At 46.2% G+C, this 27,826-nt stretch overlaps 1 protein-coding gene and 3 long non-coding RNA genes across 5 annotated transcripts in view; 3 read left to right on the top strand and 1 right to left on the bottom strand.

The window, feature by feature from the left end:
* LOC111249520 (uncharacterized) overlaps positions 1 to 27,826 on the top strand; it is a 158,549-nt gene that overhangs the window by 86,282 nt on the left and 44,441 nt on the right. The gene's annotated exons all lie outside the window — the stretch shown is intronic.
* LOC147758437 (uncharacterized) overlaps positions 1 to 27,826 on the top strand; it is a 39,678-nt gene that overhangs the window by 9,572 nt on the left and 2,280 nt on the right. The window contains exon 2 of one of the 2 annotated variants that reach the window (XR_015319132.1): positions 25,553 to 26,648. The exons of the other annotated variant lie outside the window; for it this stretch is intronic. This is a non-coding gene — a long non-coding RNA (uncharacterized LOC147758437). Of the gene's footprint in view, positions 1 to 25,552; positions 26,649 to 27,826 lie in introns of those variants that run through there. 2 annotated transcript variants of the gene reach the window in all.
* LOC147758438 (uncharacterized) lies at positions 481 to 23,428 on the top strand. The gene is made up of 3 exons (XR_015319141.1): positions 481 to 606; positions 1,499 to 20,211; positions 20,639 to 23,428. It is a non-coding gene; the product is annotated as an uncharacterized LOC147758438 (long non-coding RNA).
* On the bottom strand, positions 17,358 to 26,765 carry LOC147758439 (uncharacterized). The gene is made up of 3 exons (XR_015319143.1): positions 26,643 to 26,765; positions 25,565 to 25,670; positions 17,358 to 17,492 (listed from the first exon to the last, which is right to left on the bottom strand). It is a non-coding gene; the product is annotated as an uncharacterized LOC147758439 (long non-coding RNA).

The raw sequence follows: 27,826 nt of genomic DNA on the forward strand, positions 1-27,826 counted from the left end.
TAGCTGTGGAACTGTCTCTAGTCCACTCCATTCATATATTGGAGCAGTATTAACGACGACGATGACGAACGGGCTTCGCACTCGGCCACACAATGAAGTAGTCACTGTCGAGGTTAACGGGTCACGGTCGAGAAGGAACAAGGTATTCAGGACGGCGGCACGTCGCCGATAACTGTCTCCATTGAACGTGAAGCGGAAGGCGTGCGGTAGCGACGGCGGTCCGTTGCTTACTTGCACCGTGGCCGCTGCCATTGCTGGTATCGCCATGCGACGACTGGGTAGACAGATCCTTTATGCCGCGACGTCGTTGTCGTCTGTATCGAGCAGAGTAAGGCGAACGCTCGTTGACTAGCCAGCTAGCTAGATTAACGACACGTAGCTGGCTATAATTGCCAGCTATGCATTGCTACACATAGTTGCTCATCCTATTGCGACAGAAGATAATTCCACCCTAAAAAGACAGGGGTGCGCTATTAACAGCTGATACCAGCAGGGTGCGTTCGTTGCGCCGCGGCGGCGACCAGCCGAAACGGAGTGGTGACATCAATAGAAATGTAAATGATGCCGACAGGACAAGAACGAGCGAAACAGCCCAATTTTGAACGAGTGAGTAATTATTGGAGAGATCGATTTACTGTTTCACTGAAGTTTATTTCGGGCTGGAATGGAGTTACTATTTCTACCGTCAGAAGTTGACGTTTCTGTTAAACTGATAGCTTCTCGTGTTCGAAAAGACATTACCTAAAAATGTATATCATTTTATGGCAACTCTCCTTCTATTGAGAAATGTGTAAAAAGTACTCAACGGTCTCCTTTAATACTTAGTTTAAATCAACAGAGAAAAATCAATCACAATCCCTCTAAAAATACAAAATTGGATTTGGCACGTCTGCTGTTTTAGCCTCAAGGTGAGATTGCCAAAAATACCTACCCAAAAAAAAGATGTTGTGAAATGCATTAAACACTTTGTTGTTAACAGAGTATCAATGAAATGGCCGCTCGAACTAAAACAAGAGACTTTCCATTCTTGAGCGGAGTGACTTACATCAGATTACAATCTGGTGTCTTATTGGGGGTACGTTATCCTCAAAGAGCGCAAAGAGGGCATCTCCTGAAATACTCTGGCGAAGGGCAAGTCTTTGTAAGTTATAATTGGTTCTTCATTCAAGATGGAGAGCATCTTGCCGTTGTTAAGAGACACCACCAGTTTGGACTAAATAAAAAATACCGCTGCAGGAGTTAGGAATCCGCTTCAAGGTTTTACAAACAATAGTTGGAGTTTGATTGATACTCAATGAACAAGAGGAGTATAATCCTTTGCGCGGCCGACTTAACGTCTTAGATCATGTTCCATAATCAAGCACACTTTGCGTTAGCGTCAGTTACAGTTGTAATTGTCTTCGTCCGTATATTCGTACACTCTGTAATACTACACTACAGTAAATGGATCGACATGTGTACAATTTGTATTTATGTTTACATTATTTGTGTGTGGTAGATTGACGATATGTTGCTGTTGCTGCTATTGTGCGCTCTTCATCTTCTTACGTTGGCTCGGATTCGTTAGCTCAGGAGGGCCTCGGGGAATCGGGAACAGCGGTGAAGACTGTGGCCGCCGGAGCGACTACAGCGACGCGCGCTTTCCATATGTCCAGCAGGAGGACTATTCGGACGACCGATCTATTTGCTGCTCAGTTAACTCGCTTTATACAGAGGAGACGTAGTGCTATTTAAACCGAGAACCTAAAACTGGCCGTATGACGATGAGTATCTTGACAAGCGATAAAGGCGACAATAATTACGTTCAGAAACAAACACCCCCTTCTCGTTCGATTCAATTCCTATGTCCAAGCGTAGGATGGCTTCAAATATCGGCAAAGTCGCTAAGAAGTCGCGGTAAAATACGATAACTTGCTACATACACATGTGTAGGCATTACAGACGGTACCTGTATAGGTTGAACGAACCATCAACAGTTGAATCTATGGCAAGGCCTGTAGCTACGGCCTATCTCCGTTACTCGCTTGGATAAGACAGCCGTCCCCTCCTACAACGCTCCCTTCATTGGTAGCAGATATTTTTGTACTCAAGGATGTGACAGTATTCGTCCTAAGGACCTCACCCTCGCAACCCAACCCTTTTTATCCAGGAAAAAAACGAATATTTCGTTCAAAATGGGCCTCGACTGGCAGCGCAGTATAGTGACAACAGCTACAGCGTTCGCCTCTGGCGCAGGAAACGGCATACGCGTGTCGGTGTCGAGTAATGTTATTTGTGTGGCTAAGCGAATCTACGGCGGACGACGCCCCGACAATTAGAGGGGAGCTGCTATTGGAGGGTGGGAGGCTGACGCCGTACTCACTCACTCGTTGAAAAAGCTTACATACAGAGGGCGGACTAGAGTAAGACCGAGATCGCGAGTCATCAGCGAGGCGGATGAATCGCTGTTTTGCCGCCAGTACTCTGCCACATACATACATACACAAAACGAGGAAAGGAAGAAATCGCGAGTAAAATTCCTCCCGAATTTCACCCTCGTCGAACTCCCTCGTAACCTTGAAGAGCAATCCGCCCGCGTACCATTCTAAAGGGAAACCAACTGGGCCCCTCAAGACAGACCCGGGCAACAGCCCAAGCAACTTAGCCGAGTAGAGCAGCAGCCCAATCTCTCGTCTAACTTCAGCTTCTTTGATGTTGCTGCCGCTTATTCTGTTCCTTCCTCTCCGCCACCTCTAAGTGTGCTTCCCCAATCGAGTCTGTAGCTGTAGCTGCGCGTGTTTGCATGGCCACTATACGGCAGTGGGTACACCGGTAGTGTAAGCTAAAACACTCTGTTATACGGAGCCTATCGAAGGCTTATCAAAAGCGATCAAAAACATATCTCAACGAGATGATAACAATAGCTGCTGAGTAATAGAAATGTTAACCAACGAATCAACTTCCTTCGAATACATACATTCTATTCGACCGTCAATGGCACCACACCTCACCGTTGTAGGCCACAGGTATCGGAAATAAACATGGAGATAAGTCGATATATTTCTGCATGCACGTCACGGTTCATTATTCCATTTCGTACGTGAGTGTTCGTTGGAGCCAATCGAGTATGTTCGCTGGAATCGTTCACCGTCAAGGGCCTGAGCTATGCAAAAGGTTATGGGTCTAAGCTAAAGAGCCATCTCGAGGTTGGATCATCATACTTCGACAAGTCAATCCTTCTGACCATGACTGGTCGGCATGGCACTCTCGTACTCGACGTATGGGTGACTCATCGTGGTTAACCATAGATGCCGCCGCTTGGCTTCCAGCAATGACCAATGACTCAACTAGAAGAAGGCAACAGGTCCTTTGTAGAGTGTTATCTCGGCAGTACCAAGAGCAACGAGAGTAGTTAACCGGATCAAACGAGCACTGTCGGGTAAACCACAAAAAAGGGTATTAATGACGTTCGGCTGTGATACATTGTATTACCTGACAGTTATGTACATATCTAGTATGTGACAGTCTACGGAAGAAAAGAACAGTATAGAAAGTTTATATCGTTTCGTATATAGTCAATTTCACTATACTGGAGAAGGTGTATGGATATAATATACAATTAAAAATTACTATTTGATTTAACGTAACAACTCCACGAGCAAACAGTCACGCAAAACAATATGGATCAGTTATGAAACTCCTATATGTTTGTCTAAAAAATGAGTGGGGAATTTTACGATGCGATAATGCACCTACCCGCCTTAGTTACGTAAGTTTCTGTTATGCGAGTAGATGTAACGTAACACATTACAGTGAGCCAATGCCGTCTGTTCATACCCAACGTCTGCCGAGGCACCGCTAGCTAGAGTACAGCACCCCCTGAACTAGAGCTGTGAGGCCTTCGTGGTACAGTCAGACTCTCGACATTTTCACGCTACTTCACTCGCTTTATTTCGCTTTTACTCCCCCCGCCTCCCACCTCCCAGCTCTGGCCTCCTATGTTCCCCGCTGTAAAGCAGGAGGAAGTCGAGACTGTATTTATTGAATTATGATCTGCCTTTGCTACCGCCAGCGGTTTCGAATTGGTGTTCTCTTTCGGGACGACACGAACGCTACAATGAAAGCCGTCGAGTATCGAGGGAATGTTGGGCTAGACCAGTTTCACTCGTTGATGAAGGGTTTACATGACATGGCCCAAACCTGCCAAAAGAATAGAAAATATCTTCGTAATCTAATCAGATCGGAGGTAATTATTTTACCTATGTATTCTACTACTCACTTTGGAAAAATACGTCAGTGTCCTATGAATTGCGTTCAGAGTCGGACTCCTATAACTGGGTATTGAGTGGCATATTTTACATAGAAAGAAGGCGCAATCTGACGTGATGTCCCATCTGATTACTTCTTCTGCTAAATATTTCGAGTTTTACGTCCGGTAGCGTTGTTGGCCACTCCAGCAGACAAAACTGCCTCTTCCAGTGTTGTTACTCAATGGGCAAGAATTATTTTAATTTGTATGTATATCAATACGTTATATTTTGCGATGTACCTTTTTTCGCCCGCTTGTTCTTCTTTTCATCGTCTCTATATATTACTTCTTTCTTTCTTGTTTGCGCTGCTGCTACTATCGTTTTTGTCCAATGCCGTTAACCTCGCGCATTGCCCCTACTTTGCCTCTCCAGAAAGGCGGTGCGAAGGCACGAAGAATTCAGGCATGATTACTAGGGAAAAAAAGGCTGACATTTTGTTGTTCGCATGTCGTCATAGACGTCAGAGTGAAGCTGAAGCGGGTCTCGTTCTTCTTTTTTTTTCTGGAATGCCTCCATGTGGTTGCGCTTGGTCAGGAAACTTGCCGAGCCTACGTTGATTTTTTGGGCTCTTTGTGGCAGCGGCGCTAGCAGGGAGCACTTGTTTCACTGCCGGGTCGATTTCGCCTGGGTCTGGTCCGGATTATATTCTGAACACGGCATAGACTCTGTTGATCCTCGTTGTTTCCTCGGATCGTTGTTGTTCTGCTTCTCCCTTAGGCCACCAACAACAAGGACAGCCGTAACACGATGACGAATGCTTCCTTCTTCGTATACCAGAAATTGGCCCGCAGCTACAGAATAGAGGAAGTGGAACCCGCTTCTGTGGCCCGCTGCCACGCCACGTTCGGCGTCGCCACGATTCACCCGCGGCCAAACTGGCATTCAAGCAGTGGCAACTGCGTCTCAGACGCTTCTTATACCTCTTTTCCTTTTTCATATTCTTTTCTTTATCTGGCCGTCTCCGAGTAGCTTTCTGCCGGCGCTGTCACCGTCGCTGGTTATAGTGCTTCGCAGCAAACTGGACCTTCGGCGCTTCGTTTCTGGATCCGAGTAAACGAGAAAAGGCTGGCTGCTCTGGGTACAACCGCACGAGCCGCACAACACGGTATAAGAGTACAGTGGTAGTTGGTACTGGTCTTCAACGGGTCGACGTTGTTCGCGTCCATTGTAGCAACAACCCGTCGTCGAAACCCGACGATGCCGACCAAGTTGGACCGGAGCCGTTGGACCCACTCATTTACTGACTGGCTGCCCAAACAGTTCAGACGACGCTGTCGCGGCCGCATCTGCAGCAGCGCAGCGGAGGTTCAGTGACTTCTGCAGCGCACGTCCACCAGCGGCGGCAGCAGAACTTGTCGCTGCTGCTGCTTTTGCTGTTGCCGCCTCAGCGCCGCTGTCCGCTGAAGTTGAAGCGGCCGTCAGACGAAACCGCTGTCCGCCTGCTTTTCACGGACACGAAACAGCGTCACGGAAAGTCTCGCCTTGTTGTTATCTGGCTGTGAGCACCAGAGAACTGCTGCTGCTGACGATGCGGACACAGCTACCGCAGCGAACCAGCCGTCGAATAAGCCTACCGAGCGTTGGCTACCAAAAGATCCATGCGCCGGTGTGGTGGCATCGAGCACGACAACAAGCACTGCGTTCAGCATCAACAGCAGCAGCGGATGGACGCGAGCACAACAAGGAAACGACGAAACAAAGCAGAACGTCCGATCAACGTCCGAGCGACGTGGCTACGTTTAACCGATGTGACGTAGCTAAGGAATGCTTCGCTGTTTGACCACGAACTCGGCTTGTGAAAGAGAACGTTAGACAACAACAGCAAGATTGTGCCTAAGCTGAAATGTTTCAAAGCCGATCAACCAGAGATATAGAGGGCTAAACTCCGGCGTTACGGACAGGCGAAAATTGTATTTCACCACCCAAATGCAGTCAATGGTACAGGCTAGTAAAAACAACAATAGAGCCAACTCACCCGTAAGCTTGTTTGATTGTTAGCTCGACCATTGATTACAATTTCGTCGTTAGATCGTCAAACACTTGCCTCTCTATTAGCGCAGTATGGCTCTCGTATGCTATTGATAATATATTATGTTGGAAAATAGGTTTTTCCTTAGCTGCTCGAGATAGAGAAATGCGGATAACGTTAGCAGTGGGAACAGAATGTCCTTTGTAAGCAAAACGTTTTATAGAATAATAAATGAAACGTTGACTTCTGTCAACCTGAATCGCGCAAGATCGTTTGTGATATGTTATTGGAAAACTTTAAGTTTGTCTAACTGCGTCTCTTTACATTTATTTATACGACGATACACTAAAGATACAAACTAGTAGTACCGTACAGACCCGATTTGAGGTTCAACGTAAATTACTAATGCGAAATGTACTAACTGCAAGGGAAACTGGGTGACGCAGCTACACGATAGCATGGAAGGTAAATCATCTATTGCTGGACTGAATGATTCAGCTCGAACATTAGAAACGTGAAAGGAATTTAATTTGAAGAGGGACCCGAATCTAGAAGTAAGTAGAATACCAACTTGCTCATTCCCATATGTTTTACCGTTCAGGTCCCGATGGGAGAAAACGTTTGTGTCCTGCACCGAAGCAGGTTATGCATAAATTCAATAGAAAAATATTCTCTTGGCACTACGACGCTGTCCGGAGTTTACTATCTATCTATGCAAATATCTATTTCTCAACAGACCGGCACACACACGCACCCCGGTTATGTGCGTATGTTGCTCGTGAATCTTTGTTAAGGCAACTTCGGTGCGATGACTATGGTTCATGTCGTAACAAACGCAGCAAGTGCGGTTACATTGACAGCGCCACAGCAGCAGCGGCGGCGGTGGCGATCGCGGCGGCAGGCCAGCAGCGGAGCAGACGTTGCGTACGACCGCAGTTTAAATTCGGTTATGCAACGCAGACGGCGCACGAGTGAGGAAGATGGCGACACTTACCAAAGGCCAGCTGAAACAGCAGCTTCGCTATCGTCGGTATTGGCAGCACAGCCCGTCATCTGTAACGTCTGTGTTCGCCGTCGACTTTTCCAGCAGCAAGCGACCCTCAAGACGTTCTTGTTTTACAGTTACCCATTCTGCTCGCTGCCGTCGCTACCAGCGCATCATAAGTTAGGCGAGTAGCCAATCTCAACAGCAGCAGCAGGAACAAGAAAAGAAAAAAATAAATAAAACAGAAAAATGGCCTATCTTCCCGTTCGCACCGTCGTGCTGCTGAGACAACACGAGACAGAATGACACCTTTAGTAGTCCTGCTTTACCGGACCTGCGGGTCCAGCGGCGACCGGCGTGTATATTTTGCAGTACCCATACATACAATGTCCGTATTCTGAGATCTAGCTACGGCGGAAACCGAGCGCGTGAGCGACTGCTCGTTCCTTCGCTTGCTGACTAAGCCAGGCGTGCGATATGAGCTGTTGGCTTCTGATAGTTGCGTCGCCTGTTGTCAATGTCGTATTCACTATCTGGGCATAGATGTCGCCATCTTTGTTGTCTCGGCTATCCGCTCATTATTGAGCAAATCGACGGGACTTCTCCATCGCAGGCTACTTGATGTGGCGAAGTATTTTATGCATCCGGCTCTCGACTGCTGCTGCCTCTGCCACCGCCACTGTTTGTGCTCTAGGATTTTCTATGTAAACAGAATACTTATGCTTATATATAAGGAAAGAGGGAAGTATAGTTTTACTGCGGGACGGACGCTAGGCAGGTGTCACTGAGCAGGTATTTTGCTCATGTATAAATGTATTACATTATGTAACAGTATGACAAATAGAGAGGCATCGTCCTATTGACTCCCGATTGTTCAAGAAACAATTCGTGCGATCAATTAAACATATATTAGTATAAGGCTAGGGCTGATTCGCAGCTCGAACGAAGTTCTGCTATGCTGACACAGAATTTACGTTTTAGAAATTATTCTGTATTTTATGGTAACTCAGGTGATTACGAACGGCCTGTAGTACCTACCAACCGTCACGACAATAGGTTAACAAAAACGTAGTAAAGCAGAAGATTAACAGGAACAAGAAGAGTGCAAATTTTGTTTTTAGATAGTTACTTTGTATCCTTTTGTGCTGTAATTTGTTGCATAAAATTTTTCTGCAAAAACCTCGAAATACATTTCGGATCGATAGTACAGCAGCCGAGTGCGGTGAACGCGAGTACGTACGTCGAGCACCGCATGCTAATTCTTCCCGAGTGATCGTAGCGAAAAACTTTAGCTAGATCACAGTTGAGGTCGCTAATCCGAAGCCCCCTGTGTTCTATTACGTGAAAACGGGCGAATATTGTCTAGCCAGAATCAACAGTTTCTGTGGCATCGAAGCTTAATTTTTCAATTATAAAAAATCGAATGGGGAATCCTTAGTAGCCTATCTGAATCACCTAGAGCCACGAGAATATTGAGCAACAACATTTAAGCGATTCTAAAAAACTTAGCATCGTTTTACTATCAGCGGTCTAAGTATAACCTCTAAGCTTTTGCTTGTATCCATTTGGCAGCCCTAAAGTGACCGGAGCAATGCCGTTGTGCACGACGACTTCGTGGGTACTTGCCCGAGCACTCGTTGTAACGTGGGACGTGTGCGGAAGTTTTATGGTCAGTTTGGGCGTATGAATAATGAATTCTAGACAGATGTTACAAAGTGCGCGTGTCCATGTTCTTCTTTCAGTAGACCTACTATTTACGCTCTATTCCGTACAAATATAGAGACTCCTTTGATTGACAATCATCACAGTTCCAGGACTGAGAATATCAAGCAGACCGTTCTTATACTCGAGTCGACTGAACCTGCACTATTTAGATTTAAGGTAGACACTAAAGTGGCTAGGAATGCCCCTAAAATGATAGTGAAATTCCATTTGCTGTTGTGAGAAAATTCCCTTTCCTATAGACCCACAACGATTGCTTTCTACTTAATTGTAGCCGACATCTGATGGCATTAATAGACGGCGGGAATCGGTAGAGTTTTTTTTTCGGCTTCGAAGGTCTTGTGGTCCTGATTCTTGCCCTGGACTGTTTGCTCCGCCGTGTCTGAACTTATTAGCACAACGACCATTCGTAGAAGAGCCGTACGTTTCACCGCCGTCACCTTCACCGAGCTACGTAACCAATGTCTTTATATAGGCAGTGCGGGTCACAGATGCGACAAATCGCAAACTCAATACCGCACCACGACGCTTGTACATAGAATACGAAATACGCGTTATACGTCCTACGTAGAACAGAAATTATTTACACGGTCGAATCGAGACGGAAGACGAAGTATAGTTATTGTGCGCCGTCAGCTCTATTCCTAATTTTCTCTTTCAATAGCTTTGTGCCGATGGTCTCTGCCTGTGCAGCAAAACGACTGAAAAAAGACATTCTCGACTATTAACAAAAATGAGTGGCGTTGAGTGTGACATCTCTTATTATGATATAACATTTGAATAGAAAAGTAAAAAACACTATTTACATGAGGGCAAGGCTCGATTTGTGTGAATGTATGTGTGTGTGTGTGTGTGTGTGTGTGTGTGTGTGTGTGTGTGTACATTTACATACCTTTTTAAATCTTTAAAATTTCAATGGTAGATTTGTGTCGTCCGACACGGTACGCAGCAATAACTGCTGTTTCCGGCTCAGCCTCAATCTATTCGATCGGATGCGTATTTTACGTTAGATACTCACCAATAGCTGCAGCAGCGGCAACGGCGTCTATGAAGCGCAAGGCCTCCGTCGTAGAGTGTCGCTATCAAAGTGCCATTGCTATCGTCGACTTGGGCACATTTTGGTCACAGTCTTCTTGTGTTCAGCAGCGAATTGCTGGTAGGGGCTGTAAGACTAGACGGTTACGCCGCTGTTGTTTGATTCGTCGCGCGATCACTGGATTAGCACAAACGCCACGAAGCGACTGCCCGGTCGCCGAAGGGTTAAGAGACTTTCAGGGCCGCCAGGGTAAACAATTGTGCGATACAAGGTGCGCGAAAGCCGATAGACGCCGTTGCACTTTCTAGCGTGCATTTGTTCGCTTGTCTGTGTGTGTCCGGATACGGATCAGCATATTCATGGCTGCTTTTGTTGTTGGTACCATTACGGTAGTCAGCTTTCCAGGCCTAGGAGCACTAGCTAGGATCAAGTGAAACGTCCACATTAGCCTGCTGTTCTGGCTATGCGCAGTCTACGGTCCTCAATTTCTATCTTTTTCTTCTCGATATGACTAGCTACTTGCCTTCGAGAACAAAAACAGGAAGCCTCTTAAGACCCATACAGGCAACAATTGATCTCGGAGGCTTGCCATCCGACCAACATGTCTAGAACACAAGCGTCACACATCATTTGTCTATACATGCATATATACTGTGTGCGCGTGTGTATGTCGGTGTGTTTTTGTTTGTGTGTGTGTGTAATACCCAGTGGGCAAGGAAAAACAGTGTAGAAGAATAGATCGTATTACACTGAAAATGCATATAAGCGTTTATAACACCGATAAGTTCCTTTGTAGTCAAATAAGAAAAGGTAAGCAAGGAAGCTCATGATGATAAACTACATAAATGTATAGCGACGCTGTCCCGTTAGACTGCGCAGATTCAACAATGTCTATGTTAGAGGAACTTCTAAAGTGGCTTAGTGCGTTGGTGACGATGACACCGCGTGCTGGTCGATGGTATACCGATGAATGGTTTCCAATACACGTTTGGTCGAATACAGGTTTGGTCCGGAATCGGATATGGGGTATCATTCAGCGAAACATTCGTATGCCACCACTATGGCCAGGCACCCACATAGCAGAATGCCCACTATGTAACGTCTACTTTTGCTCAGCAACAATTTCAGACTCAAGTTCTAACTGATATTGTACATTAACCTATGCTTTGAGCTCTAACCTGGTATCCTACCGTTTTGATGGCGCTGACGTTGGTGTTGACGGGCCTACTTTCACGGCGGTAATGACGGACAGCTAGCTGAAATAGCTACATTCGTAGCGAGTTCGCAATAGCAAAGTAAACCAGATTTTTTTGCGCAAACGAACTTTTTCAACTTTTTTTTCTCACGGGATTTTGATCATCGAAATCGTTGCCGCCTGCCGGGCAAAAAGCCCGACTCATTTCAAACTGGTTTAAGGTGACCCAACCGGTACTCGTCGAATATTTTTGCTGTTGATTTTCAAGCGGCGGCAATAGACTGAAGTGCGAGAGATAGACAGGGGCGCGAGTTCTGTTGCTTTTGTCCGATTCATCCCCAGGCCGAGCTGGCCTGTAGGTTGGGACCACTCCATCCTACATTGCTAATGTGTAGATATGCATAGAGTCGAGTATTGCGCTCCGTTTTGGGGACATTTCGCTGTATATTTCTTTCTCTTATTTACTCGCTTCTCGCCCGTTTCGGCTCCTGATTTGGTCGCACCTCGGCCAAAAACAGAACTTGATTTAAGGATTACCGTTTAAGTTTTGAGGAAAGCACACAGCTGTAGCTTCCCACCTTTGTTTCTTTTTCGGTTAGTCTCTTTTTCGCGCTAGCATTGGCCCTTTATATATATGCACGTCTCTATAGTTGGCCTGTTTCGCCCCATTATTTCGTCTACTTTCGCATATATATATGTCCTATACCTTTGCGTAGTTATCCGTATGGCAATGGATTTCTACTTCAGTTTTTTACCTCTCGTTGCCGCCCTGTCGCCATCGCGATCACCGTCTTCGTCGTCGTCGCCAAAAGCAATCTTTGCAAGCAGTGTCCATAGTGGTGGTAATGATGGTGGACCTCATCCAGTAAATCCACTGCGTTAGGCAAGCTGGCGTCGCTACATCAGCTTCTAGGTTTAGGATCATTCAAAACAAAGAAATGAAGAACGAGGGAGAGCGTTGACCGTTGTTTCATTTCGTTTCTTTGCTGATGATAGTCTTGAAGCGTACGGTTGTGTTTCTGTCTATTTGTGTCATTGTTAAAAGCGTTCCCGCATTAGACTATTGCCTACTCTCTCTGATGGTCCTCAACTATGGGTGCGTTTAGAGATGTTCGAGCATACCAAATTACGAAAAAGAGACACACGCTCATACCCATATCACCACCTGCATACGCGCACAGAAGCGCATAAACAAATATATAGATACATGTGTAAAGACAGGGGTGAAAGAGGATCGAGTATCTGCAAACTCGGTGGAACCTGTTCCTCCTAACGATCGGCAGAGCGCTGCAATACAACGTCAGCCCATGTCGCTTTGTTGCGTTGCTGCAAAACTGCGCGAACCAACGAATCGTGAGGTCGTCGTAGCGGGCCCAGTAGCGGGTTGTAACTTTCAAAGTTTCTACTTTTTTACGTATTTTTTTTCGATTGGTTGCAGACGGTTGCTGGTATTGCAGAGTCAATTGTAGAGAAAACTGACAGCTGCTCTGTACAGATGCAAATAGTTGTAGTCAGTCGCAGATACTAGCGTGATGTGTAGCGTACCGTTCAAGTAAAAGTTTATGGCTAACTTGAATAACGTCATCAACTAGACACAAAAGTGTGCTGTATTTGAAGGTGTTACAAAGCTCTATTAGAGCCAGACACGCCTCGCCATGTCCGTGCCATCTTATGCATGCGGAAAGCATAGGCAGGACATGTAAACGTATATGTCGATTCATATGTTTGTCACGACTTAATATCATTTTATTCTACTCTGGCCGGTAAAAAGCAAGCTTTCAATACTCTATGACAAGGTCGATGATTGTCTACGCAGTTAAAAGTTAACTTCCTTAAAACTTTATTTCGGCGAAACAAAGATGAATCACGTGTCAGGATAAGCTATAGGCTAAAATAGAACGTCAACCTACGTGGCTGAATAAGACCTCAATTATGAGATCCAACCACTGCGTGTGACTGGCCAACGGAACATCAGTGCCCTTCTGCTTGCTGATTACGTTAAATCTCAACTGTAGCACACAGTCGCACAGATCGGCAGAAGCAGGCTCGCTAGAGATACATTCATGTTGCGTAATTGTGCCCCGTGTATACACCAAGCCTTGTATATAGCTTCCTCTAGCCGTCTCTTGTTAAATGATGTTGTTGCCATTGGTTAACATGTTAGTTGTACTGCCGTATTAGAAAAATGGTCCGTTTGGCCTAATGGCTAAAAACAGCCAATACATGTTATACAAGCGCTGCTGTTGACCGCAGATATGTTAATAGTTAGTTGCTAGTCGTCCGCTAAGACCATCTAAAGCAGTGATTAGTCTACTGATTTACCAAAGTATTATTTTAGGATAGTGCGATTTTTTATGCTTTCAACTTGAGTTCGATCTATATATTAGAAAAACGGTCGCTTTTGGGAGCGCTTTTTGTGACACCCCGGGTGGCGACTGCTTCGTCGCACGCACGTCACGTACATACGTACGTACGGCGAAGCAGCTCAGCAGGACAACAGTTAAGTAGAGCTCGGCCTCTGACTATACAGAGTAGGTAGAGGGATATGACCTTGAAAAAGACAACTTTATTTCGATACCTTACTAGGGACGGTCACTACGGCGATCCGTTAAGGAAGGAAGAATCTGCTGAGAATTCGACACGGCGCCATCGAAAGCTACCGCTACGCTGCCGACAAAAGCTCTGTAGCTGTGAAACTGCTGGTTTGTGTACCCCCATTTCAGAGCCTTATCGTCGGTGTATGTATAGCGGCTCTATTGGAGGTGAGTGATACTGCTGCTTCAGCTGTAGTGGGTCAGCCGCTATCCCTCACCATGTAGAGAAAAGGGGTGGGCGGAAAAAGGCGGCTAACAGGCTGCGCCTGGAGCAGCCGCTGCCGCGAAGCGTCATCAAGATGTGAGGAAGAGAAAGTGAAAGACTTAGGCCAATGTTAGTGGTGGTTGTTGTTATCGTCATTGCACTGATGCCTGTAGCAATCAACTCGAAGCACAATGGCCGCTGGTGAAGTGTATAATTGAGAATGTGATTTATACCAGATGCTGCTGCTGCTACTACAACAATCGGGCGGCTGGCCACAGACCCTGAGGTGGCGTTGCTGCTAGTGACATCGACAGTAGCGGCGCTTCAGTCGCTTGGAATCAAAGGACCAGGCAAGGAAGTATTCAGGCAAGAAGACGTCCTGACAGCGCGTCGAGCCTAAGTACAATATACAGAAAGAATGATGTAGATGATTCGCTTGGCTATACTATCCATAGTGTATTAGAAGCAAGGCGGTAGCAGTACAGGCTGACTGAGAATATGCCATAATTGAGAGCACTTCATATAGATTTATTCGAAGTTCGTTTGGTGTAGTCTTAACGGCATAGACCAATTGACAGACTGTTCGTTACGACCAGGCGTATCGCGTAGACGTTTTTTTCGTGCATACGTTCAAGTATGAGTAGAAATGCAGCGCATTCCAAGTGCCGTTTGATAAGTACCCTTACTGCATTTCTATCTAAACACATAACGCCCACAACGATAAATGCATGGCTCAGTTTGACTGTCGTTTGTCCTTAGTGCTCCTAGTGTTAGCGCTGCCGAACGACTTGTACGTCCTGAATCGGAAAACTAATCTCAATAAACAGCGTTAGCACAATGATCCAATTTGCAAACTGAGGCATCTCAAGACCTTGGTCGGTTATGACTTGAGGCGTTTGTTGATAGCAGAGATTTGATAGATTTAGCCGATGTCCTCCATACAATTCGACGATGAAATCGGACTGATTCATCGTTCTTATTGTGCCTGCGAAACCTTATCTGTTCGAATGAACTCTGATACCGCTATTGCTGCTAGTACAGTCAATCAGACAATATAGCGACCAATACATATACGTACCCGCATACACAGTCATATCGCAGTTCATAGATCATCGGGGAACCTCCTTCGAAATCTCAGCTGTCGTCTTACGAGCAAGTTGTCCGACAACGCTATCAGCGCTGCTCGTGGATACGTTAGAAGAAATAGATACTGAATGCTCCTGTTAAGCGTTTGGCGGTATGGTCATGCGACCATATAGTTACTACAACAGCAGAAGTCCCTGATATCAGGGTGTCATTTTCGCTAGAAAAAGTTAACCCAACAAGCAGCAGCAACCGCATCGATATCGCACCGTCTCGCTGGCTTTCGCTCTCGCCTTCAAGTCAATCGCGCGCGTAGTCTCGTCTACGAAAATAAGGCTCCTTAAGAGCTCGCTGTATGTGGGACATATGTCCTCAAAGCCTTTTCTTTAAACGGATGGATACTTCGTTTCGTACGGGCCGTTCAGGTGAGCAGGCAGGTCATGCTGTTTTTCGCCTGAAGAGTCTTAGAAGAAGCTCAGAAACCAGTGCTTCCGCTATTGGGCTTCTTGAGCGGCTGTAGAGGCCGTTGCCGCCGCCGTCGTCGCCGCCGCCGCCGCCATCTCCGTTATGGTTGATCTCTCCTGTTTAAGAAGTCTGGTTCAAGGAGATCGAACAGCGCCGGCGGCGCCGCACTATTACCGCCGAAGCAAGCGAAAGAGGTGGTGGAGTGAGCCGAGCCTCCGCAGTCACTCACACTCGCAGTCGTCGCCGTCGTGGAGGCAGCAGCCGCACTTACGAGTGGCCGATAGTAGCAGCAGCAGTAACAGTACGAGGTGATCAAAAAGAGAAACTGTTTTCATTGTGCGGTCGTCTACTCTGCTGCTATTGGTAGTAGTTTTGCCGCAAAGCTCTGCAACCCCTTCTCGCCCTAAGGTTCAGACTACACATGCCTTTCTAGAAGAGTTAAGCACTATTCTCTCTCCTTCTTGTGAGTCGTGCCTGTCTGTGGTCAGCCAGCTCCGTCTGCCATTAGCGATTTCTACCTTCGCCACATATGTCTGTCCTCGCTTCTATCTACATATGCGCAGATATCAGCCAGCTCCACTGCATCTAGTGAGTTCCTTTTTTTTCGGCTGGCGGAGCGCTTCCGAGTTTTTCGTGACCTAATCTGTTGCTTACATGCAGCAACCTAATCTTGAGAGATGTTGATTCAACCACTTAAGCTACTGGGAAAACCTAAGGAAGTAAAATGCTTGATGAAATAAATGAAGCTGAAAGCTCACAATCGTTGGTCGACGGCAAAAAGCTATTGTCCTTTTATTCTGATAGCATGAAGAGCCGCACGTAGTATATTTATATCTATACACTTATATGTATATATAAGCTTTATTTGTGCTCACTAGTAGACAGATTGCACAAGTCATTCTACAGAGTGGACAAACGTTTCGCTTATTTATAACGTAGCTGATAATGTGGATGATAACAGTGACTATGATTACTCGCTTGCATCGAAAAGTGAAATGCGTACTGGCCTTTTTTTGCTAATTCCGAATGACCGACACCTTTGTCTGAAGGCCAGGATTTAGGTAACAATAGTTAGGCTTCGCGGGCCCTTATCGAAATTCCTGCTCAACGCCACGTGAAATCATCTTGTTTTCCTCGGAAGAACACCCCTTTTTTTTCGTATCTCCCGCCAAATGTTTTTACGCCCGACTTCTTCGATCTATTGATTGCATTCGCTCATGCTAGATAACTGCATACAATGACCGCGTCGGATGAGCGGGGCATCTTCAGTGAGCGACAGTCATACCTGATGCTTCCTGGCTGCGTTCGACGAAATGAAAGTTTAGATAAGCGCACTTCACGGATAGGGCGGCAATGAAAAGGCACAGACTTAGGCTAACCCCTTTTGATTCGCAAGAAACAGATGCCGTTTAGAAAGCGAGTCTGAAATCATACAACGTGAAAACACCGATCGTGGCCACCAATAGCTTAGTAACGTTGGTTGTGTTCCTTTGGTCGTTCTTCGTCTTCATCATTATCACTACGATGGGAAAGAGACGCGGGGCCAATAGATGGCGATGATGACGGCGGTGATGTAAGGCTGTATGTTCTGCCGAGAAAGTCTGCGAACTCCGAAAGGAGAGCAAAAAAATAGGAGGACGAGATGTTTAAAGGCGCTTTTTTCCTACCGAATCTCCTTCAGACGCGTCTCGCTAAGCTGCTCTGAGATTAATGCCTGCTTGTCCTACCAGCCAGTCGGTTCAATCAATGCGTCTTTCACCTCGGCGTCCGCTCGGCTATTGGATACGATTTTACTTTCAATGTCACACGTCCAGCTGATCTTCCGATGCGCATATAGAAAGAACTATGTTGGTGCTATGGCAGCAGCAGCGGGCGATTTTTGGTCTTCCGACGACTACCTACTCCTCACAGCCCAGAGGAACTTCATCCGGACGATGGGAATGTCCCCACTGTGGATCGAATGGGAGAAAATGAATTTTAGTCTCAAAAAAACTTTTACGGATCGAATCGAGTCGCCGAATGTGGGGAAGTTAAGAGCGACGAGTACACGTTTCGATAATGTCGTGCGTATGTGAATTGAATGGTTTGATCAGAAGCTCGAACTGGTCCTCGATGCTGCAGACAGACTGAATATTTTCCATAAAAGCTTCGAAGTAAAAAATTACTGATCTAATGAAATTGCGAGAAGCGTCGAGGTAAATGATAGGTGTAAAAGACAAAAAAAAAAAAAAGAGTTATTCAAACCATTCTTGCCGCGAGAAGTAAGTTAGATCGGCTTAGCCGCTTATATTTGTGGGTGTGGGTTAACTTGCTGCTTCGCAGATCCCACTGAGTGAGGACAGATTTCCAATTTTGCGTGTTGGTCATCTTGTTTTATTAGTGTATCATAAACCCTAGTTGTTATGTAAATGATGATGAGTGGATAGGATCCTAAGTGGTAAAACAAAAAACGATATAGTAGAAACTGCTCAATATACACACATACGACTCACATCTTCGTCAACGATCGCTTATAGTACACGAAGGACAGGGGTCAGGGGAGTCGATATGGTGCTATAGGTCACAAATGATGCATATACATGGCAGTCGCACTCGTATATGGTGGAAACCCCAAAAAAATTGTTGCAATGGCTCTGCTAAGTCGGTCAGTCGAGACACGGTCCGGATCATTGTGTTGATTCAATGTGTGCGCGCGGGGTGGCGGATGTTACAGAACATCGGAAGACCGCTTGGAGGAGGACTGACGAAACAGCAGCGGCCTAAACTAGTCAGACGCCTGGCCTGATATAGAACTATCCGTTAACTTTAACGAACGCATCATGTGTATGTATATATATATATAGAACTTGCTAGTGGCCGTGATGCGATAGTGTTATGATGCGACCGACGGTGTTGGCTGTAAAGGGCAACTGGCGCCGCACATCGTCACGGTGGGCTAGACCATTGCCGATGCAACGAATACGGCTCTGTAACTTCATGGACTAGGCACATAAGCAGTCAGTTTGAATCTTGGTCACTCAGCGACCGAATATAGATATTGCTAAGTGATTAACAAGTTGAAAATAAGTTGAATGTGTCGTTGTGTGTATATATCCCACGCTAGAAACTGATCGCGTGGCCATATAACAGCCACTAGTCGCGCAAGATTCAAGGGAAGTAAATCGCTTCTTCTTACCAATAATTTTCTACCTTTCTTTTTCTGTTGCACCCCGCCAGAGTGAAGATTATTCCATACAGCTTCTAATTTTACCCGAATGTATGTTACTTTTCACTAGCGATGAGTTGTCATGACATACGTAATAGATATTGTCTTATCACATAGCCAACTGTGTTCGAGGAATGCAAAGAAGGATCGCAGAAGTAACAACATTCAATCAAACCGGCAAACTATTGGCACTAAATTTGGAAACATTTTTATGGCTGGCTCGGGGTCTTGCTACGGTAACGTTCTTACGTAACGCTGCTGCTGTTGCTACGATGATGGGGTAGTCGTCGTAGATTGTGGCCGGTTGATACGACCCGATCGGTATACATACGGTCAACAGTCATATCGGTCGCTTGTCCTTTGTCGCTGGGTTGCCACACTTCTCCGTGCCCGTAGAAGCGGTCACAGCAAAAGCAATAAGTAAGGTGTTGGCCTGTGTGTGTGCCTGTCAACGATGCGTGTGCTCGTGGTCGACGAGAGACGAACGAGACGGCTGAGCGGTTTATCGCGAACTTTATTTACGATGCCCACCAGGTAGTGCAGCCACAAAATAAATCGCGATAACAATGATTACTAAAGATATAGAGACCGCTTGCTAAGTTTTAGGTTGTATACTTATATATACATATATATAGATGACCGCATGGCAAACGCCCAGCAAAATCAAACCAGAATATTATCCTGCGCATCCGTCAACAATACTAGCTGCTGTCTAATTATAATTATTAGGGTACTATATACGACTGAACGACTGTTCGTTTCTATTGGGCATTTCGCTATAAATATAACGCTGTGTACGCAAAAATATCGAGTCTGGAGTTCTGCTGCAAGGTCGATTCTGTCGTTTCATACTCGTAACTGCCCCGTAACTTATAAACCGCTAGCATAATGTCTAACAGCGCGCTACTTAACTTCCATCAGTTTCTTTTTCGTAGCGTTCATCGTCTTTCCGTTTCTACCACTGTGTACTGTTATATGTTCACCTCACCCTCGTCAATAATGGTTTAGCTTTTGAAAACGTCCGTCCACGAGGTACAGCGCTGTAGGCAGTCCTAGAAAGGATCAAGTTGCTCCACGTGAGGAGGAAGGAGAATGATCTTTGACCAATGTCGTCATTAATCCACTAACAACAATTGGGTGACGGCATTAAGAACGGCACGAACAGATAGTCTGCAGGCTATAGGCGACATACATATAATGTGAAACAACACACGGACGAACGAGCTGTATATATATAAAGGGGGAGAGAGAGTCGGACGAACCGTTCAGTCGACCGAAGACGGGTAGTGACAACTCTCTGATAGAAGACTGCCTATGCATTGATAACTGTATATCTGTTTATTTATACGAATCTCTGTATTTGCGTTACCATGCTAATACCGCAGTCACCTATTATGGTCATCATGGCCAACACGGTGATCGACGACCGCGAGCGACATCACTATTACTAACCCACCACAAGGGTACGTTTATCTATCTATCCAGTTACAAGAACTATCCTCACCAATACCTACCTGTACTAATCGCCCAGCACCTTTAACTTAGCTTGCATCGCCATGCCATATGCAAAAGTTGGCCGTTTCGTACCACACGTTATTCTACCCAATAGACCCCGCAACGGCTACGTGGTTGTGGACAATCAATGTCATTATTAGTGCTATTATTATTAGTATTTCTGTTTGATCCATGTCTACTGATCGGGCACAGTTGTTTGATTGGTTCAAGTGGAAATAGCCGGGAAACAACGACATCCATACTGTCCCTAGGTCAACTGGATATGCGCAGCAGATTCCGTCCGGATCTCGCGTACTAACGTTGTCACAGACTGGCATCCTACATGAACATATCTAGGATCTCTACGTAGTCGGTCGTTCTCAATGTGTGTTACAGGGCGGTGCGTGGCCATGCAACAGACTGCAATCATTGAACAGTCGGACGCGGACCACTGCTGATAGTAATGATCTGCATCGAACCGGCGCTGCAGGCCGTTGCACAGACATCCAGAGGAGAAACGTGTATATACAGACCTGATAGAAATACACGTACAGGCACCTAAAAAACTGCCAGTGACAGTTAACCCCGAACCCGGATCTGCGCGACGATGACCAAGTGAAAGCTTAGCCATTCTAACTAGTCTTGGCTCGAAGTTGCCGCCAACCGTCACAACCATAGCGGCGACGAGCGTTACTACTGCTGCTGCAACGACTGGCCGAACAGGCAGACTGGTACGGAATTCGACCTGTTACTAAGAGCCATCGCGCACGTCGATGCGGGTGCCTGAAGGTCTCAATAGGACTGTGTATATCTGCCTGCGAATACGCTTATAAATTTATTTTCAATAAATATTTAACTATTATGTCATGTCGACGTTGGTTGTTTTTGAATTCTCCTGCTGCATAAACGTCTCTGTAGCTAGCTACTCGTGTAAATGTGTCTGCCATCTACAGTGTCGATAGACATAACTAAATACTGGAACTCCCGATGTATTTACGTATAGCCGCAGTATCAGCGGGAGTGGCTCTTGCAGTGAGAGCAATCGTGGCCGGTCGCTGGAGCCAGAAGCCGTTCCAAAAAGGGATGAAAATGTAATTAATCAACAGGTCAGCCACGTGCCATCAGATTAGGAAAATGAATGTCGTCTTTGGTATACCCACAGATCGACAGTTGACTTGAAGTGTTCACCCGCAACAGAAGATGGCAATTGATAACTGTGGATGTATTTTTGACTGTATAATACCCATAATATCAAAGCGAATTGTTACGTCGCTAGCGCGTAAGGGGACAGGGCGGGACCATTGTGTGTACAGCCATGCTTCGTAACGAACAGTCTGGATTTTCTATTAGAGCGATGCTTCGCTGGTGAGTCAGCAAAGCAAGCGACCAATCGTTCCCGAATTTTAATAATTGTCTCCGCTTCCTTATCCGTTTCATCAACATCGTCAGGACTATCGTCGTCATAATAACCGCCAACAATAAAAGCGATGGGGAAGCTCTTCTGCTGTCAGATGACCCACAGGTTGTGGTTGGGTGTTCATCAGTTAGTAGTGAGTTCGCTGCTCGGACGCGGATAGTGCCGAACACCCTACACCATCACAGCCTGCAAACGGCAATTTTACCAGCGAACGCTACTCCTCGTTGACGACCGACCATCGTCACCACAACGATGATGACGGCGCCAACAGAACAGTAATGACTACTGAGGTGCCGCCGCAGCAACGGTAGCGGTGATGCAGCTACAGTCGCATCGTATCATGGCCACTACAAGTAACGAATGCAATGGACGGCAGAAGCAACTACACCCTGTTCCAACTAGCTTCTAGTAGTACTATATTACACTATACACTATATGATAAAAGCTCACGGGTCCGCAATGCACCTTTGCTTGGTCGGACGGACAGAAGAACGAACGGTTCGATTGACGTGGCCGCTACTGAACGAGCTCTTGGCGCTACTGCTGAGCACTCTGCATGATTAGCAGCAGCAGCAGCAGCAGCAGCAGCAGCAGCAGCAGCAGAATGCCTGTTGATGATGCGTCTCACTGCGCTGATTGTTTGATCCTTGATAGTTCGTTCACATTGCGGTAGTGATGCGCTGAGCGGCCAAGCGCAAGACCGACAGCATGCGAGAGTAAGAAAGAAAGCCCGCGCGCGCGCACCAGCCAGCAACCACAAGTTCACATGAACGTCCGTAAACCGGCAATGCCAGTGATGGCGACAACGACATCACCACCATCATCACTGTGTAGCGGTTTGGCGTACAACATTAACAGCAGTAGCGGCCAGAATGGGTGAAGGCGCCGCTGCTATGATCGCTGCTCTCCATTGCTCACGACATCCGCCAGCCACGCAGACAAGTAGAGCGCATCACTAGTGCCATCGGGGCTACAAAACGCGAATGCCCTCCCCAAGGTCGATGTCAGCTGCTGCTGCTGCCGCCACAATGATGTTGCGCAGATGGTGACAATGCCACTTGTGTTACTATTATAGCGAGATGCTGCGTCCATCCGATCGTCTAGCTGTGCATCTGTCTGTCCCTGGAGCATTTGTCTCCCTTTCCTTTGTGTCTGCCATTGCGCGCCTGTTCGTGGAGCAAAACCCATGGCTTCGCGGCCATTGGGCACTAAGTCTGTCATCCCCACCACCCCACGCTACAACAAGCAACCGGCGGTACAATGCCGACGCCGGCATCGGTCGAGGGCGGATATGGTGGGGCGAAGGGAGCGACCGAGCGACAGTTGCGCCGAAGGCGACAACGGAAACAATTATATCTAGCCGCAGAGGATATACAAATAGAGAAAGAAAGAAAGAAAAAATATATAGAATACGCAAAAATTGGATTGTACATGAAAATTTCTCTCTTTTTTGCCGTTCGCTGCTGCCATACCCACAGGGAGAGATACGTGCACACACGCACACGCGCGCGCACACGCACAGACACACACACACACAAAAACACACACACACACACACACACACACACATACACAAACAAACACACTTTTTTCAATTCGATTCTGCCTGAGCCTAAAATAATAGAAAAGCGTTTTTCGTGGTCGTCGCTGCTCGTCACCGTTGTAATAATAACCGTCGTTGTCATCGCCTTGCTTGTGGCTGGTCGCCTACGTATGGCAGATAAAGGATCAACAGCCGATGATGGTGGAATACAAAATCTCTCTGTTTTCCTTTATCCGGCTCCTTATTCTCGGATCATATTAGATTTATAGGCTTTAGTATCAGTATATGTACATGTAGCCCGTCGATCCACTGTTATCTATGAGCGACTGCGCGCTTCGAAATGACTGTTTGGGTTTATAGAGGCTTAACTGCTGTTAAACAGAATGGCCGATTGATGCAAAACACTACGAACGTTGCCTGTTCAGCCTTGTCCTCCGAGGGCAGAAGCGGCAACAGTAAAAAGACTTGGGCCATCGCCCAGGAGAGAAGTGACACAACTACTGCTGCTATGCTCTAGATGTGTTGCTTGCTGCCCTTGTGACTGCTGCCGTTACGTTAGATCCGCTAGCGGACTGTCGTTGTTTGAAAAGCGTTCGGGCTACGACGCTGGTGACTGTAGCGTTGGGTCGGCGGCGACTCGCTGCCTTGTCGCCGGTGTCACTGGAGCATGGTGCCTGTTTTCGGAGCACCGGTTGGTGGCAAGGTGCTGGTTACGACGACGGCGCACAGAGGAAGCACCTTCAGACCTCATAGCCCACCGTCCTCATGACAACATCAAGCAACATCAGTAGGTGCTGCTACTGTCGCTGTTCGTGACTGCTTTAGCGGTCGCAAGCGACTTTCGTCGTTGGCTTTATCGGGCGCTCGTAGGCTGACGCTTTCTATTGCTGGGGCCAGCAGTGGCCGGTAAACTGGATCGACGTCAGAGATGACAACAGCCGCTCGTTGCCGCCGCCATATCCTATCCTTCTCTGTTTTCAAGCTCAGCACCGGATCTCGGGAGTCGTCGGACAGCAAAATCCTCACCGGCGCATAGTAGAGTGCGCCATCGGCGTCCGCAGATCCCGCCATTACGGCCGCTCCGCCACAATAGAGAACAACTGAAAAATTAAACTCTCCCATTTTTACGTCCGGATGTGCCATTGAGCATTTCATCAGACGAACTACTGTCATCACTTACCGCTGATCCTTGTCTTACTGCTACTGCTGCTGCTGCTCCTGTTGATCTCAGCGGCTGACGACAGGAGGAAGGAAGTTAACAGCAGCAGCGGCCGCGGCATGAGAAGACAATTATTCCGTACGGATATGACTCAGTAGCGCTTTATCACGATGCATTCATCAATGTTCCGGCTTCGGGGACATTTTCCAGCGACGACAAACATCATCAGACAAGGGAGTACCAGCGTGAGTAACGCCCCTAGCAGACGTGACAAATGCAACCTATACCATCACCTAACGATAAGTACTGCCTTGGCCGGGCTCACTTCGAGAATTCTGTTAATAATTAGTTATCTGAGGTATATGCACATACTTCTGATAACTAAAGGTTTAAGTCCGGTACTACGTTGAGCACTGCCTCAAACAGGCATGCGTCCGCAACAGTCCAGTAAACTCCTCCGTACTTTCGATTTTGTCGCCCGTGAATTCTATTCATGACCATTACCTTACATCGAATTGTCCAGTTTGAAAATATCGCCAAGGAAGAAAGCTGTACACGCAATTGACAGACAGTGATAACAACATCAATTATGTCTGGAGTCGACTACATAACATGCTTTTATAAGTTTCCAACGTTCAACTAAAGTCGTGAATTTGGGAAGAGTGGATGTATTTTCCTGTCGGCAGTAACGCACAGCGTATACACGCTTACGACGACTGGTCACCATAGCGACTATTATAATATTAATTACTATTATCGCTACGGAAACGCAACAGCCACGCTATGGCTACCGTAACTGCCGTGACTTATTGATCTACGATTGTTTGAAGATGACTCAAGCGAGGCGGCCAAGGGAACAAAGCCGTACGTTTAATATAGACGCGCTTCCGCCAGCCTATAGTAGACTTAGATGTAGCTGTAGTGGTAAACGTCGAGGATCAAAAAGACGAGACGCCAATATTGTAGCCACTCTCAATGGTAATATAGAATTATATATATATATATATATATTTGTTTTTCTTTCAGCGGCGTTTGGTACAGTGATCTTGCACTAGGTACGGCTGGTTAATATACAATAAGACGATAATCTCTTACGACGACCATCTTTCGTCAATGTCTGTTGTCTAACAGCCGACGCTTGCTCGCTCCTTCACTAGAGTAGATTATTAATGATTTTTTTTTTCTTTACAGGTGAGTACCTACTTGATCATTACACGAAGATTGGCGACATGACTTAGCTGCCGACTTATGTTCCTCACAACTGGGCTGATTCGTCGAAGAATTCCCTAGGAAAGGCGAAGGGATCGTTCTGCCGGACATAGCCAGAAAAGAAAATAGGGACATTTATAGACGGCTCCTTCTGCACTATTACGACACAAAACTGCTCACAGTTAATGCTAATATTCCAGCGGCAATGTCTCAGAAATAATTGGCCAAAACGATATCAGCCGCTGTGAATTATTCTTCTATTACCGCATCCGTGCCTAACAGTTCCTATTCCATTTATTCCTCATTCAAGGATAAACTATCCCAGATGGAACGATCTAATTATTCCCGCTGCAAGTGTCGTTTCATCTTGTTTCGAATTATTTATAACAACAAATTTAATTACGGCACCAGCGTGTCTCTCTTGGCCATCTAGAGTAAATGTAATACAAAGATGAAATTAATGGGCGTCCCAGTCGCAACCCCCTAGCAAAGAACAGCATCAGCTTGACGCTGAGGAGAAAGTTCCGTCGAAATCAGCACGCACGCACGCCGCGACGCCGCTCTCTGCATGGACAGTTACGCACGTCCACCATTATTTATTTGCCTAGCAAGAATATCGTTCACGTCAAACAATCTAGCTCAAGCGGGCGCCATTCGTTTGAAATGAATTTTTTTAGTACTAACATGATTCGGTCTGATAGTAGTAATATACTTTAGACTCAGCTATCGTAGCAGTAAATGAGACTTGAAACGGCCGAGCTCGTAACAGATGCCCTTTCGTTATATGTCACTGGCTTTAGTGGTTTTATTTGACCTGGCAAACGTTCATTCGAAAAAAACGTACCAAATGAGCATGCCAAAAAGAGATTCATTTGTCCTAGACTGCGTACAACACCTAGCAGCTGCCGATTCTCACCGTCTCTCAATATACTTTACCTCTTTGCCCCTATGTGATCTGCGAGAACGACGTACGCACGTCAATTAGCAGTCAGCGAAGGCGACTAGCTTCGCTGGGGTCCGTCGCCGAGGATGCGGCTAGATTTCCTTATTTTGGCTCTGTGCGAATACCTACCTGTCAGTTGGTTTGTGCGTAAGCGGCTTCGATTGCCACCCCGCCGTAGTTACAGTAACACGCGTTCGATCCTTGTCGTCGCTAGCAAAGGCTGTTGTTGCTGCCAGCTTTCTGCATCCCTTCAAGCAATTACCCGTGCTATCACAGATTCCTGAGTAACAACAACTTTTTAGCCCGACTGAGTTGTGCCGTAACAACTCTATGCTTAGACACCGAAGGGTGGACAGCTCAACGCTTATCCTGATGATGCGGATAGGACGAATGGGGAAAAGCGGGCTTCTGAGTTCTTTCTTTCCTCCTTCCTTCCTGCTCTTCGTCGTTCGTTACTGCTTTTGGAAAAAAAAGTACGCTATAGCGAGATTGTGAGACAAGACAATTTATCTATTTCGTTCTTGACGTACAGCAAGAGAGCATACACACATTCAAATATCTCTCTATAGACAAATAATAGGAGGATCTGTGACGTCTAAACGAACTCTGCCTTTATCAGTATCGCCATTAGCACCATTATCAACAGTGACGGCCGTCGCTGCATTACGACACATCAAAAAGCAACGATAACAGCACCTTTACCACTGCTTCAACAATTACATTAGCTTACAACGTTCGCGTGCTGCTCCTTCACTGATTTCGACATCTTTATTCGCTCCGATCGGCGACCCTCCCGCTTCCTTCACGTTCGCCATTACTTCATTGTAATTTCGTTTCACTATTGCATTCAGACTTCATACACATGGATGCACGTAGACGTTTTAATCTATATTCATTTTAATAATTTCCACAAGCTTATGACACATTAGTCCCTGCTCAAAATGATCTATACGCTCATAATCCCTTTAATTTTTCACTTAATAACATCTCCTACCCATTACCCTAGCTACTCACGTTATATTTGTCAACGAATCATAAACTACACAGTTTGTCCTACCGATATCCTCGAATCTTCCCTGCTACCGACATCATAGAGAACCATTGCGTTACGGAAACATGTCGTTCTCATTTGTAATGTACATATATATATATATCGATTGGTAAGTGTGAGCCAGCAGCAGCAATAGTAATAGTGGCATCTGTATAATAAGGTGTGTAATAATGGTTAATAGTGTTTGTGTAACATTCGGTCTCCGCCCCTTTATTGATTTTTTGACTTTTTGTTTGGCTAACATTCTCCCACCGAACGTGTT

This window comes from Varroa destructor, unplaced genomic scaffold (assembly GCF_002443255.2).
Source record: "Varroa destructor unplaced genomic scaffold, Vdes_3.0 BEIS01000001.1, whole genome shotgun sequence".
Lineage (NCBI taxonomy): Eukaryota > Metazoa > Arthropoda > Arachnida > Mesostigmata > Varroidae > Varroa > Varroa destructor.